Genomic DNA, 9,677 nt, shown 5'->3' with positions numbered 1-9,677 from the left:
CCGTAAACTGAGTAGACTTTGGACCAATGAGGTAACTTTGTACCAAAGCTGAAAAAAAAGATATGAATGGCTTGGGCTCCAAAATCTGAGAAGTTGCAGTTGCAGTTTTTTTTTCTCAAGCAAGAAGGTTCATAAGGTAAAGTCTTACACTAGTTATCTTTGAATTTGCTCAAGTTCTTTGGCTTCAAAAAAATTTGTGTTACAAGTGAAGTTTTGGCAAATTTTACTTCCTTTTATAAATTGCATCAGCTCTGGACTTATCAATTGACTGGTGTTATATTTTTTTCAGGTCAGCGTGTTCCTGGACATCCTGTCAGCAAAAAACTCAAAGAAATCAATCCTATCACTGACTGAGGACCAGTGAGAGAAGAAAATCTGGAAATGGTCATTTCCAGAAGTCAAAATGGGGTAACTTTGTACCAACACAAACTTTAGCTAACATTTGCCTTTTCTTTGGAGGTTAAGAGCTGAAGATGCCACGCAAGCACAAAAGACAGCCAGGAAGTCGGAGGTATGTTGACTATAGTACAGCAACACTTGAAAAAGCATTACGCGATATTCAGCACAACCGTATGACGACACGCGGTGCAGCTAAAAAGTATAAAATACCCCAAAGCACCCTGATGAACAAACTTCATAAGCAGCATACTGGTAAAACTGGCGGCCCAACCAAGCTGTCTGCCCAAGAAGAAAGTTATTTTGTCCATACTGTGATCACCTTGTCAGAGGCAGGCTTTCCTCTTGATCGCTGTGACCTCTGCTATCTAGTGAAGGCATATTTGGACAGGACTGGGAAGAAAGTGAGGCGATTTAAAGACAATCTGCCGGGAGAAGAGTGGACCAAGAGTTTCATCTTCAGACATGATGAGTTAACTGAACGATTTGCAAGCAATATAAAACGCAAAAGAGCGCCGATCAGACCTGAAGTGCTCAACAATTACTTTGACCACCTTGAAACGGAATTAGATGTCATTCCGCCAGGTAATATAATCAATTTTGACAAAACAAACTTAACCGACGACCCAGGCTCAAAAAAAATTCTGACAAAAAGAGATTCAAAGTATCCAGAGCGGGTGCTAAATTCGTCAAAAGCCTCAACGATGATCATGATAACAGGGACAGCTGCTGGTGAACTGCTGCCACCTTATGTGATTTACAAAAGTGAGGGGATGTGGACATCCTGGGTTAAAGGAGGACCAGCTGGTTCTCGATATAATCGCACCAAGTCTGGTTGGATCGACCTGACTTGCTTTCAAGACTACTTTCTTCGGTTGCTCATGCTAGTCTTAAAGAAAAAGCCAGGCAGAAAAGTTGTCATCTCTGACAACCTTTCATCCCACATCAGCGTTGATGTTCTCAAGGCTTGCAAAGAGAACAACATTGCATTTATCTCACTCCCGCCTAATTCAACGCATTTGACGCAACCCTTAGATGTCGCATATTTTTGACCAATGAAAATAAAATGGCAACAAATACTTCTGAGGTACAAAACCAAAAAGAATGGATCGTCAGTTGGCACACCAAAGGCTGATTTTCCGAAATTGCTGAAAGAAGTGCTACAGTGTCTCAAAGAAGGAAATGGAACAGAAAATATGAAAAGCGGTTTTAAAAAGTGTGGAATATATCCTCTGAACAGAAACGAAGTTCTTCAGCGCCTTCCTTCATGCTTTAATGCAGATACAACCAACACGACTCGAGTGTTGAACGATACTATGATAGACTATCTGAAGGAGCTAAGGCACGTAAATGAGACAGCAAAGACTACAAAACGAGAAAAGATAAACGTCCCTGCTGGAAAAAGCTATTCGTTTGAAGATATTACCAGTACAGGCGGGATGTCCAATAAACAGTCTGGTGATAGCTCTGATGAAGAAGAGCTTTTCAGAATATTAGAAAAACAGGGCAAAGAAAGTTATGCAAAACAGCGGAAGAGCACCAGTGATACAACTAATGGTCTGAACCAGAATCTGCAACTGAAAGTGGGAAATTATGTTCAGTTTGTCTACAAAGGGGAAAAATTCCCTGGCATGATCATTGAAGAAAAGAACAGAACTTTCAAAATCAAGTCAATGCAAATGGTCAGACCCAATATTTGGAAATGGCCTGACCGTGACGATATTGAAGACTACCAGGTGGCCAACATTCTGAAAATACTCAAAGAGCCAGAGCCAGCTCCTGGTGTGTCTTCAACTAGGCTGACCAGATTTATATTTGTGGACTTCTGAGATTGTTTCTGTTCTTCAGTCAAATTTTATTTAGCTTAGTTTGCGTTTTTATATGTGAAGATGAGAAGTTACTTTAATCCCAAAGTTCCTGAATCAATGCCAAATTTATGCTAATTTTTTTAAAAATAAAGTTTGTGGACCAAAGTAAACCCTGTTTACACACGTCTTTAGTTTCTCATTAGCAAGATACGCTGGTGCAATGTCACTCCGACTGGTGGGGTGAGATTGGACCATAAACAATTAAAAAAAAAGATAGGAAAAAAATCAAAAATTTTTTTTTTCATTACTTCATGTTTTCTAGACTTAGTTGCACCTTTTCTGGAATTTTTAGCTGTTTCTGTCCAAAATTAGAGAATTTGTGAGCTAAAAACCCCAGAAAGTGGTACAAAGTCTACTCAGTTTACGGTACATAGATTCCTTCCCTGAGAAAAAAGTAAAATCTTGCTCTAATGACAAACCATACATTACTAGCATTGAATTACTAGCATTACTAGCATTGACTTGACAGAAATCAAGTACATTGAAAAGTGCAGTACTTGTCTGCCAGACATCCTGATTGTACAGCCTTTGCTGACAATATTTCAGAACCTTTGTCCCTACTTTTTAATGAAATCACCTCTACTGGTAAGTTCCCAAATTGTTGGAAATTAGGTTCTATTACTCCCATAAAAAAGAAAGGTAACAAGCAAGATTTTGATGGTGTCTGGCCCAAAACTCTTACTCCATTTTTTTCCAAGTTATATGAAAGCTTTTTAGGTGAATGGTTGAAAGTAAAGATAATCCCAAATTTTGACTAAAGGCAATTTGGAAACTTCTGCTCTACATCTACCACCCACTATCAGGGGGCTGGGAAGGAGAAAGAAGGGGGATTTTTAAGGAAATGAATAGTTAAAACCATTGACTTTAAGGGGTTGACTCTCATATCAGTATTAACAGCTTTTTCTGATATCGATTCCATGAAGTCCATTGGGCTAAATTTTAAATTTTTGAAACATGTCTCTAAGACAGTCAGATCATCAACAAATTTCCTTATGGACACAATATGTAACACACTTGAAAAAACGTATACCTGGCTCAATGTTATTGAAGTGGACTTGCAAAAAGCTTTTGATTTAATCAATCACAATACATTGGTATAAAAACTATCCAATGACATTCAAGTTGACCCCTATTTAATTAGAATAATTGAATCTCTCCTTTCTAATAGAACACAAGTCATCAAATACCTGAATGTATATTCTGAACCCCTTCCCTTATTTCATCCCGTACATAGTTGACGTATTCAATCAATGACTCTCCCCCCCCCCCCCTTACTCCCTTTATACCTTATAATTTTAATGTTCATTTTGTAAATTTCAGAGATTTCTATATTTTGGTTGCATAACTAAATTGTTTTGTTTCAATTGTTTTATTCCCTTTTTAATTTTACAAGTTTTTCTTTTTTTGGGTATTATGCTTTTTTGATATTTTCTTTTTTTGGATATAACAAAATAAATTATTAAAGGGTCAATGTTAAATACGTAAAAGTGTAAAAAACAATTAAAACTAAAAGATTAAAAGGTCAATGCCAAATCAGCAAAAAAAGAAAAACTCGTAAAATTAAAAAGGGAATTAAACAATTGAAACAAAACAATTTAGTTATGCAACGAAAAAATAGAAAGCTCAAAATTTGCAAAATGAACATCCCTAAAAATTTAAGGTGAAAAGGGAGATAAGGGGGGGGGGGGAGGAGATTCACTGATTGAATATGTCAACTATGTAAGGGAAGAAAATTTTTCTATGTCTTTCAGTAGAAACTTTTATTGGGGCAAGGAGGGGGATTTTTGTGGAAGCAGAACATGGGAGGTAAAAAATAATAATTCTTAGCACATTTTAAAATATCATTAATATGGCAGTTTCATTTTAAATCGCTTGAGATGGTAACACTCAGTAATTTCATAGTGGTGACTGACATTTCAGGGGGCTGGGAAGGAGAAAGAAGGGGGATTTTTAAGGAAATGAATAGTTAAAACCATTGACTTTAAGGGGTTGACTCTCATATCAGTATTAACAGCTTTTTCTGATATCGATTCCATGAAGTCCATTGGGCTAAATTTTAAATTTTTGAAACATGTCTCTAAGACAGTCAGATCATCAACAAATTTCCATCTGTTTGGGAAATCGACACCAAGGTTGTTTATCATTGCAGGAAATAAACTTGGGCCTAAAACGGTTCCCTGGGGCATGCCATTATAGATTGGGAGGGGTTCAGAATATACATTCAGGTATTTGATGACTTGTGTTCTATTAGAAAGGAAAGACACAATTATTCTAATTAAATAGTGGTCAACTTGAATGTCATTGGATAGTCTTTCTACCAATGTATTGTGGTTGATTAAATCAAAAGTTTTTTGCACAGGAGCCAACAGAAAGAAACTGTTGGCTCCCGTTTGCGGAAAAAGCGCAAGTATTGGGCCTGACTTTTGAGAATGTGCTGAACACGAAACAAAATTGGGAGGAAAAAGTAAATAAAATAGTCAGGATATTGAGTCAACAGAGAAAAAGCCTTTTCAAAACGATGTTCGAAAGAGCTCTGTTTGTCAATACATATTGCCTCACGCTAGTATTTTACACTGCTCCTTTTTTTGCATTACCTGAAAACCTTGCCAAACAAATTGAAAGAGCCATCTGGAGATTTGTTTGGACGGGGAAATTTGAAAAGCTACAAATGAAAATGCTATACTTTCCTGTGGAATCAGGCGGAACTGTGGTAGCAGATTTCAGGGTTATATGCAAGACGCTCTTCCTCAGAAATATTTGTTAACTTGTGGTTAAAGAGGAGCCATCAACTACAATTTTGAGACAGTGGTTTCTCCCTATTGTGAATGAGGATGCAGAAGAAAAGGTGAAAAAACTGAGCCAAAAAATTCCAACCTCTCTGCGGTGGATTGTCAGCCCCCTGAAGAAAGCAAAGGAATTGGGAGCACTGAGATGTGACTTGGGAAAGGAGGAACTAAAGAAGGTATCGGGGGATGTTTTTAGAAGTGAGAAAGAACTGAATTATAGAGCTAGAAAAAAGGAGCCGTTCATTGATTATCAGTTATCTTTGACAAATCTAAGTGAATTGCCGTTTAGCTATGAACAGAAAGATTTTGTGTACTGCATGATCCATGGAATATTACCCTTTAGTGATAGAGTTAGTCGCATATTGAAAACTCAAACCCCTACTTGTTGGATATGTGGAGACAAAGTACTTGACGGACTATTGCACGAACTGATTCAATGCCCCTCGAACGGTGGATTACCCCAAAGATTATTGTAAACGTTAAAAAATGAAGCAATAAAAACAACGTCTGTAGAAGAAAAGAAGAAAGCTCTAAAGCTGTAATTTTGTGTTAAAGGTAGGCAAAGGAATTATGCGCTGTGTTTGTTAGTGACAAGTGTTAGCATGCATGTGTGGAAAATACGGAAACGTCAGAAGCAGGTCAAAATTCCTTTGGTGAATGTTTGGCTTGAAAGTTATGTGGATAACTTGAGACGGAGTTGAGTATGGAGGGACAGAGTAGATGTGGAATGGATGAGTAAAATTGAGTTTTAATTTTGAAATTTTTGATTTAATTAGTTTAAATTATTATTAAAAAAAAATAAAAAAAATAAATTGAGGTTGATTTTGTTTGATTTTTGAGTAGCCAAATGGGTATTAAAAAGGTTTTAGTAGTTTATTTGTTTGTTATAAAAAAAGGATTAGAATGGCGTGCCTAAAGATATTGTAAGGGCACAGCTTTCTACTCCTCCTAGGTTTGTTTTCGGGTTGAGGGAAGGTTGGGAGGATGGAGGATGATGTATAGTTGATTGAGAACAAGGTTTTATGAAAATTATTTGTCTATTTTTAATGTATTTCCACAATGAAAGGGGTGCCTGCTAAACCAGGAATGGTACTTTTTTGCGGTTTTGAATTTTTTTTTTTGTAGTATACCTCGTCTTTGTCAATTATGTTTGGCTACCCAAATCCAAATTTCAAAAAATAAAATTTGTTTTTAAATTAGTGTAGGGTAAATTAAATTTTAAAATTAATTTAAAAATATTATTATGTCACCAAGAGGAGAGGAGATGGGATTTATTAAAAAAAAAAAAAAAAAAAAAAAGCTTTTTGCAAGTCCACTTCAATAACATTGAGCCAGGAATACGTTTTTTCAAGTGTGTTACATATTGTGTCCATAAGGTTAATAAGATAGTGGGTGGTAGATGTAGAGCAGAAGTTTCCAAATTGTCTTTAGTCAAAATTTGGGATTATCTTTACTTTCAACCATTCAGCTAAAAAGCTTTCATATAACTTGGAAAAAAATGGAGTAAGAGTAATGGGCCAGACACCATCAAAATCTTGCTTGTTACCTTTCTTTTTTATGGGAGTAATAGAACCAAATTTCCAACAATTTGGGAACTTACCAGTAGAGGTGATTTCATTAAAAAATAGGGACAAAAGTTCTGAAACATTGTCAGCAAAGGCTGAACAATTGGAATGTCTGGGGGACAAGTACTGCACTTTTCAATATCCTTGATTTCTGTCTTCAAATCTGAGGGTGAAATAACAGGGAAATTTAGAGAGCACAAATTATAAGGAGTGTCAAAAGAGAGAGGAGGGAGGCTCTGAACTCTGGAGGGAAGAAATTGGTTCAGATCATTGGCTGTAACTGAGGGCTCCTCTTGGAATTGAAAATCTATATCATTATATGTTTTTCTGTGCAAGTTTTTTTTATTCTTTTAAACCATTGTTTTGGCTTAGTACAAAACAAATCTTTGACTTTACATTTGTAATATGAAGGAGCAGATTTGCGAATTTCTTTTTTTATGTGTTTACACAGTAAGTTAGCTTCAGATGTGTTACTATTCTTAAGTAGATTCATTATAATTCTAATTAGCTTTTTCAATTGGCTAGTAACTATGCCAGAAATTTAACCCTATTAAAATTATTTCAGTAGGATTTTAAACCATATAAAAGATTTCTCTTAAATTTAAGAAATAGATTTACAAATCTTAAAAACCTTTTAATTCAGGGTTAAGGAAAGGTATGATGCTTAAAATACTTTCCTTAGACCTAATTTAAACATTAGGTGGTGAATGTTTTGATTCACTGATTATTGAGACAGCTTAGAAATAAACACACCTTTAGACTCAGAATATCTTCCTGAATCCAGATATAACATTTATTTCAGTTACAAATTTACTTTACCCCCCCCCCTCCCTATTAATGTTCAAATATATACCCTGAGTTGCATATATGAACTGAATTTTCCCTTCATCACTTTCTTTCAAAATGATTTAACAGTTCATCCAAACCATGAAAAGTTGTATATATACAATTCAGGGTATATATTTTACCATTAAGTGGGGGGAGGGGAAGGGTAAATTTGTGACAGAAATGAATGTTATATTTAGAGGCAGGATGAAATTCTGATTCTAAAGGCATATTTACTTATTAGCTATCTCACTAATCATTAAACTAAAGAATTTACCCATTAAGCTACACCTATTTCTCAAGATTTCACTTGAGAAATTTCACTGACAGTGTGTTTTCAGTTATTTTGTAGGCTTACTTTTTGGTGTGTTTCAATTATTATCAGATATGTTTCAGTTAAGTTGGTATGTTATTGTATGTTTCAGTTATATTGTTTTCAGTGTTTTCAGTTACTGTATGTTTTTGTTATGTCATTGACATTGTTATAGACTTTTTTATAATTGTTTAGTGCAACAAGCTTGTTAAAGCTTAACGTATCTTGGCATTAATAAATAAATAAATAAATAACAAAAAGATTATCATATATGGTGCAATAATGCTGCCTAAGTAAAGTGTGGGCACAACTAGAAACTTTGGAAGGAGCTGATTTGATTAGAAATTAAAGTGTCCTTTTTAAGAGGTAAAAAGTGTTGGAGGACAATCAGCCCCCCTCCAATGCCCATCAATTCCCCCAACACATCCAATTAAGATTTTTAGATAGTCTTTTTGTTCAGCATAGTTAAAAAAGTCCAGGAACTATGTCTCTCGGGATGTTGACCACCCCCTCCCACAACCCTCACGTTAAGGGCTGTAAGTTATGCAATTTGCCTATTGTTTACACATAGTATTTGTTATTGAAAGAAGACAAAAGCATACTTGACCTTCAATGTCAACAAAGACAAAATGCATTCAGATGAACCTTTCAGAGAATGTTGAGGGGAGTGTTGAACTACTCATGTTATTGTGCACACAGGTTGTCAAAAGGGTGTAACTTAGGAATGACCAAGAGTATTAATTAGAACTTTAAGGAAATGATGAGGAGGATGATCAATTGTCCAAAACAGCAGTGTTGGCAAACTACTACTACCACTATAACTATTGCTTCTGTAGCAAGTACTACCAAGGCTGAGGATAAAGAAGTAAAAATTTTGAGAAAGTGTTTAGGGGAAAGTTGAACTAAATCAAAACATACTATGTGTATACAGATTATCAAAATGGCATATCAGCAATATCTCTGGAACAGCTTACCATTTCAAGCTGAAACTTCCATGGTATCATCAGCACTGGCATATTTAGGACTTTAGATCAGGAAGGGGGGGCACAAACTAAAAGCTACAGAAGCCCAGAAACTTACCAGCAGCAATGTACACTCCTGACATAGTCCCCTTTTTTAGCTTACTTATTACTATGCTACCAAAATAAGATAAAATAATGAGTTCAATTAACCAAAGTGAAGAGCTCTAACCTTGCTAATCATTGAATCAGAAAGAAAACAACATAAGCACCGTAAATACTTCTTATATTTTAATCTTTCTTGACTGTCTGTAAAGTTGATAGTCATTTTTGAATTAAAGCATTGAAATATTTTTTTAGAGATTGAAACACGAAATAGAAAATTTTTCAATCCAATAAGTATTTTCTGTGGATCTGTTAATCAACATCAGTTATGACCTTTGCTCCAAACAGCCACAGGACTTCCTCTTCAGTCCTCTTCCCTTTCTGCTAATTACTGTTTTTTACAAAGTTCTAACACCTTTTCCTCCTACCATGACCAAAAAATGACCTAATTCATGTTCTTATGTTTTATTGAAATCTAAATGTATTTCAAAACCTTAAATTCCAAAATGGGGTTGTGTTTTCAATTCTTGTAACCTTCACAGCAACACAATTGCCAGCTGTGTTTCATATTTTATTCAAATCTTATGTCAATTCCAAGAGGAGATACAAAACTGGCCTTTGGGCCACTGTTCTCCTTTGAAGGCCTTAGGAGAAAGGGCTTGTTTGAAAAAAATGAGAAAATGAGCCAAGGCCCCAGAAGATAGGAGACAAAAAACACAACTATTGTTGTCCAACAGTCTTTCTTGAATACTTTAGTTCATTGACAATCCTCTACTCTTATTCATCAAGGATTTTATGGTACATATTGTTGGTTAAACAAGCTAACAATTACACGAGTTGTTTGTTTTTTCAGTTTGAGT

General features: G+C 35.4%; 1 protein-coding gene across 1 annotated transcript in view; it reads right to left on the bottom strand.

The window, feature by feature from the left end:
- The window catches only part of LOC148956313 (G patch domain-containing protein 3-like), a 273,613-nt gene that overhangs the window by 43,078 nt on the left and 220,858 nt on the right, over nt 1-9,677 (bottom strand). The window lies entirely within an intron of this gene.

Source organism: Artemia sp. Qi Xiang Cuo, chromosome 1 (genome assembly GCF_049724085.1).
Source record: "Artemia sp. Qi Xiang Cuo chromosome 1, ASM4972408v1, whole genome shotgun sequence".
Taxonomy (NCBI): Eukaryota; Metazoa; Arthropoda; class Branchiopoda; order Anostraca; family Artemiidae; genus Artemia; species Artemia sp. Qi Xiang Cuo.
Note: the sequence above shows the minus strand (reverse complement) of the source record. Positions and strands in the feature narration are given on the sequence as shown.